Source organism: Alligator sinensis, unplaced genomic scaffold (assembly GCF_000455745.1).
Source record: "Alligator sinensis unplaced genomic scaffold, ASM45574v1 scaffold354_1, whole genome shotgun sequence".
Classification (NCBI taxonomy): Eukaryota; Metazoa; Chordata; order Crocodylia; family Alligatoridae; genus Alligator; species Alligator sinensis.
This window is the reverse complement of record NW_005842200.1, coordinates 231,993-237,934: the sequence shown is the minus strand read 5'-3', so window position 1 is coordinate 237,934 and position 5,942 is coordinate 231,993. Positions and strand designations below refer to the sequence as shown.

Below are 5,942 nucleotides of genomic sequence, written 5' to 3'. Positions count from 1 at the left end.
GCAGGAAATAGACCACTGACATAACTTTACCTATTGGGGTGGGGGAAAAAAGAACTACCAAAAGTTTTAACACGGTGACTACTTTTGAAAATTCCACCATCTGGTTAGAAGCATTGTCAGCTACACTATTTTTTGATGCAAAAAGACACTGTATTTGTGCCAATATATATCGTGCTTATTAGATCTTGGCTACTGTAATAGTGTCTCACTCTTGTTATTTGCAGCCTTGTTCTATCAGTGAACATTTGCTCTTTTTGCTGTATTTCAATACTTTTAAAAAGAAGAAAATTAATCAGTTATCAACATTAGAAGACACATTCTGTGTTCACAGTCCCATCTGGATTCCAAACTAGCTGCTATACACACAAAGGCCAGCAAAAGAGCTTTCTTAACTTCTCTTAATATTCTGTCATACCACAAAAATGTGGTTCTCCACACTCTCATGTTTGTCATTCTCATTAAACACTGTGATGGTAAGTCTCCAAAAGGGGATGCGGTTTGCTCCAAAATAAAATTGCTTGGGTAGGTCACTACTCTGACTCAGACAGATCTTGAACCAATTTAGTAAGCATGAGTTATAATCGACTTTGAATAGAATTACTTGTTTTCTTAACCCTCTTCAGATGTCTAGCCAAAAGAGAACATTTATACATCTTTCATCCCAGGCAGTTATCGAAACATAAAACCTATCACTTGGGCACGTTACAGCATGCTGATTTGTGACATTCTCTGGAAAACTTATTCTATGAACAAATGAATGAACTGCACACATTTAGTATGTGAACACACATCCACATAGGACAGATAAAATTCTGATAATATTCAGCATTTTACTATTTAAGAATTTTCATTTAAAATCCAAGAGCAACTTAAATCAGTAACTGAATTATTTTAACTATTTCAGAAGATCTACAGTGAAAATCCAACTGAGCACATTTCAGATAAACAGTTTAACTAATTATTGGTCAAGCATTGTGTATTCCCGAGTTATAGTTCATAAAATTATAAGGGTTATATTTTGGACAAAATAACTGGTAGCAATCAGTATACAACAGAGGTTTATATGCTTTGTGTCTCACACTTCTGATTCTTAAAGCTCTATCCCACTTTTTAGGTGCAAATGGCATTTCAGGTTTAAGAACACTGAGAAAATTTACTATACAGAAACTCAGCATAGTTTCCTCCGATATCTGAGAAAGGATCATTGGAAGCCAAGCCTGGAAGAGTTTTGACAGTAATAAATGCCCTGCTAGAATAGAATGGGTGATGTCTGTTCTAGCTAACAGACTCCACAAAAAAAACCAGACATCCATCAGGAGTATAGTGAAAGTGGCATCTCCCATTTGGCTAAAAAGTAATCAGGCAGGGAGAGGAAAAAAGAGTTTTGGATGGGAGTAAAGTAGGCTTTGATGAAAACACTACATGAATCTATAGTTACACTCATGTTGTTATGTAGGTAAGTGAGTGTGGCTGCCATCAATCGTAGGCACAGTTAAACTTGAGGGGCATGCCCTCCCCAAGTCCCCTTCTGCACCCCATGTAGAAACTGTGTAAAAGTGTCTCTCTTTTTCGCTTTCCTAAGTACCTATTTTTCCTGAGGTGGAAAGGGACAGGCATGTGGCTGGTGCCCACCCTCTGTTCTTCCTCCACTGGAGCAAGGAATGGGAAGTTTTAAGTGAGAGGAAAGAATTAAGTCCGCTTCATTTTTCTTGCCTGTTCCCCACTGCTAGCTAAGCATCCACCCCACAGCTGTAAGGCAATTCTCAGCAGGGAGAGCAAAGGAACTACTTTTCAAAATGTTAACATTGTTCTAATTTCCTGATTTTCAGCAAAATCAATAGGGTTCTGCTCACTGAAGACTAGAACATTTTCTGAAATGGTTGGAAGCGATCAGATGAAGTGTTCAAAAGTTATTGTGTTACATCCAGAGAGACAAAGAAATGCCAGCAAGCTTAGTTTACTCAGCTAATAATACATACCTTGGTCATACATATGTTAAACACACTGCTTGTATCGGCAGCATTAGACTTGCATAGTTTAGTCCACGAATAATGTTAATCATTGTTGTTATAATGATCTATGAAGATGTACATCTGGTAAATACATTTCTATGGAGCTATGATAGTTCTGGACTGGTCAGCCAAAATATAGCACGTGGTACATCCTTATATTTGTTAGTACAGACCCATATGTAATTTAACTCATATGAGTTTAATACTGACCATGTCTGGCACAAGCACAGGTCTGGAAATTCCACCCACAGCTAAATCTGTGCAACAAAAAGACATGAAAAATCAAAAAGCAGAAAATGGTACAAGTTCTGTCAACTGAATCACATTGTGGGGATGTACCAAACATTTCTAAATACTAATTTCTTGCTTTTTCATTATTTTGGCAGATTACATTGGACAGGAGCTTTACCTGTACATCAGGCAGGTAGTGTTCAAGCAGGAGAAAGGATGTATACTGTATATGCCCAGCTCTACCACCTTCTAAAAACTCAGTACAGGAAGAATTAATCATTTCAAATGAGGCCAGAGGTTAGTCCACCCTAATTTCTTAAATGCACTCACTTAGCTCACCCAACTGAAAGACTTGGATGGGGGCCTGAGCCAGCGCATATAATGACACATTTTCCTCCACATGGTATGACTAGGTGTGGGGAAGACTGCTTCAATCTCAGGGTTCTTAGGATTCTCGAAGAAGAGGGAGTAGGATTTGTCTCACAATCTCAGGAGTTTAAGAAGGTTAACTGGCTCCAAGGATGTCTAAGGCTATGAACATAAGGACTTGCATTTAATTGTAGCACTGCAAAGTGCTTTGGCACTTTATATTGCTAACAAAATGGCATGCTACAGTGATGTATACACAGAGCCCCTTTGCCAGAGCACTACAGTCACCTCAAAGGTATGCTCTTCAGCTGTGGGGCAGAAGGGAGCTGCTTCTCTGCCCTTCCTGCCCCCAGGTAGCTGCTGCCTACCAATCACTGACAACCTGCCCTGGCCCCCTTCCATGGGAGGGTACAGGGCAGGCAGTGATAGTCGCCACTCTGGTGACTAGAACAGCAACAAGCTGTTTGTAAGCTCATTCCCCTCCTGGGTAGGGCAGAGAGTAGAGCCCCCACTGCTCCAGAAACTAGAGAATCTCTGGGCTGTCTAACAGGGGCAGCCGTACGGAGAGAGGGCTCCCTGTAGCTGCTGCCCCTACCACATGCAAGGGAGGTGGAGAGAGCTGTCTGCAGGGCTCTATGACAGTTCATTATTGACTGTCATATCAGGGAGCTAGCCACTCTCCCTCCTTGGAGTGGGGAGAGAGTGGAACACTGGGATGCTGAGGGTCCGAGAGATTTCCTGCAGCACTACATATAACATGTTACATGTAGTGCTACATGAGAAGTTCCTCTTTGAAGGAGAAACATTTTTGTCATTTTTGTGGTGCTATGAATGGCATGAGCGTATGTACGCTCACTTTTTGTAGTGCTACCAGGGCAGACATAGCCCTACAACTGTCATGTGTGTCCATAGCCTAAGTAATACCTTGGAATTTCCCCCAGTGCCTTGGGATGGATGAGAGAGGCTAGACAGCAAAATCTACTGGTAATGGAGCAGGTAAGTGCTTTGTTAATTAAGGAGCTGGTAGGAAGGAATGAAAGACAGATATAGATTTAAAAAAAAAGAGAAGACTTCTATACGCATTCCTGGACTATGAAGAGGACCCAGTTGTTGATAGAAGCCATTGCTACTTGCCTAGGAACAGCAAGGTCCTCTACAATATCTATAACCTCATCACTTATCTTTGATTCAGTATGGGAGATCTTGAGAGTCAGTGTGATTAAGAGATACAGGGTGTGTCTGTTTATCTGGAGAGACTGTTGTGGGTATCTGAAGTGAGAGACGGAACTTGGAAGAAGCAAAAGGCAGAACTGTGGTTTCAGAATCAGGCATTGCCTCTTTAAGTAATTTATCCTTCATGCAAGAATATGGAAGCACTCATACAGGACACTTCTGCTACATGAGTAGAAAAAAAGTTTTAGGACCGGACTAAGAAGGAGGGAAGTGTAAAATTCAGAGCAGGTCCTCTGAATGAATTCCTTAGGGTAGGAAGCAGAACATCTCCCCTACTTGAAGAAGGACATCAGCTGGGTAAGTCTGATTGAGCAATACAGGAGTAAGGGGATATATTGGGCAAGAAGAGACGACAAAAACCTACTTCCATCTGAAGATTCTCCTCTTTGAAACAGCTATCATGAGAGGTAGGGAGGCTTTGTAGAATTTTTTTTAAGGGGAGAAAGAAGGGCCAAGAGAAACAGTCTACTCTATGGATAAGACTAAAGAGCATCAATACCTCTACTTCTGTTCCTATTCCCAATCAACAGACACCTGAAAAATGCCAGAAGGGAGACACAGAGGTGCATGCTGTGGTATTATTGCCATGACAGCACTTACAGGTTTTGTAGCTGCTTTTCCAGTTCCTTTACATAATTTTTCATTCTGAAGATTTAAGCAGCCTTAAAAGGTCCCAAGGAAGTACCAAGTAAACTAGAGACATCAGCTGCTTTTCCAGTAGGTGGCAGAAAGCAACTGGGAGTCTGCTTTCTTAGTGCTTGAAAGGGTGCACAGCTAGTTAATAAATTCCCATATCCTGATTTAGCCTATATGCTAATTTTAATTCTCTAACTTAGAGGAAGAACAAGTGCTCAGCAATTTGTTTGCCACTTCCAGGTATGCTAATTTTCAAAAGGGTAATGTTTCTAGAAGTCAAAGATGTAAACGTCTGAGTGGATCACTCCCCCATCTCTGCCAGAACCGGCAATAATATTAAATATCTCAATGAATGGGATTTGTAAGTTTCAGTGGAAGACTTTTGCAGAGCCTCAAGGACTTTATTGTTTCAAAAACCTGTCCTGATATTAATCCTATACTTTTCGTAATTTCATAAATGAATGAATGGTATTATAACTATAGTAATTATTTTCATTAGTTATATAAACTTAGATGACATATTTTTAAAATCTCACAGTAGTGTTAGAATGATATTGTAGCCATGATGGTCCAGAAAAATGAGACAGAGTTGGATGGGACAGGCAGATTTTTGCATACCACTCTACCCTATCACTGGCCAAAAGCCACTCTGTGTTCCTCTAAAATATACAGTTGGTCCAATGAAAGGTAAATCTTAAAAGATAAATCCCACAAAACTGTAAAATCTCGTAGGTAGTTGTTCTATTCCTAGCTGGTTTTCATTTGGCCAAGTTATATCTGTTCTTTCATCTTTTTTTAATTTTATTTTTATTTTACAAAAAAATCATTTCTTGCTAGCCCCTTTATATTTTTGTTGGCCTTCTGCAAATTTTATTCAATGAACTCAAAGTTAACAAATGATCTTAAAGTTAGCAAAACTGGATACAATTATTTGGCACGGTCTGATGATGTACAACTGGTTTAAAATTCCCATGATCGCTATTCTAATGCCTTTTCCAAGAGGTTTGCAAAAGTTACTACTAACGCTGGAGTCTCTTAAGAGGCACAATTTCAAAGTAATTCCTATTTTGTTTCAGAATCCATATTGTAGTGTCATGTTGCCAACCAGAACTAGGAAGCCACATTTGAGTGAAACAGAAGTGGTTTAAAAAAAAAAAAAAGTTGGGCTCTTGAGATTTAGATGATTAAATATTTGAACAATTATCCAAATAGATAAAAGCCCAGATTTTTAGAAGTATTTAGGCATTGCTTTGGTCAGCACTTCAAAACCTATATGACTTATGAACCCAAGTTTTATTTAGCCTTGGATTTTGTTTTTCTGATTTTTTTTTGTTTATCTCACTTAAAGGACATACTGAATGTAGACCAGCCACAGAACTAACAATTTAAATAATCTTCATGAAAACATGAACAATTCATACACTTGTTAAAACAAACATTATTCTTGCTGATAAAACTGCA

General features: G+C 39.2%; 1 protein-coding gene across 8 annotated transcripts in view; it reads right to left on the bottom strand.

Annotated features, from left to right (window-relative positions):
* The window catches only part of TENM3 (teneurin transmembrane protein 3), a 540,570-nt gene that overhangs the window by 322,666 nt on the left and 211,962 nt on the right, over positions 1-5,942 (bottom strand). The window contains exon 2 of one of the 8 annotated variants that reach the window (XM_025207584.1): positions 2,223-2,269. The exons of the other annotated variants lie outside the window; for them this stretch is intronic. The gene's annotated coding sequence lies outside the window, so the exon portion shown is untranslated. The remainder of the gene's footprint in view (positions 1-2,222; positions 2,270-5,942) is intronic. 8 annotated transcript variants of the gene reach the window in all.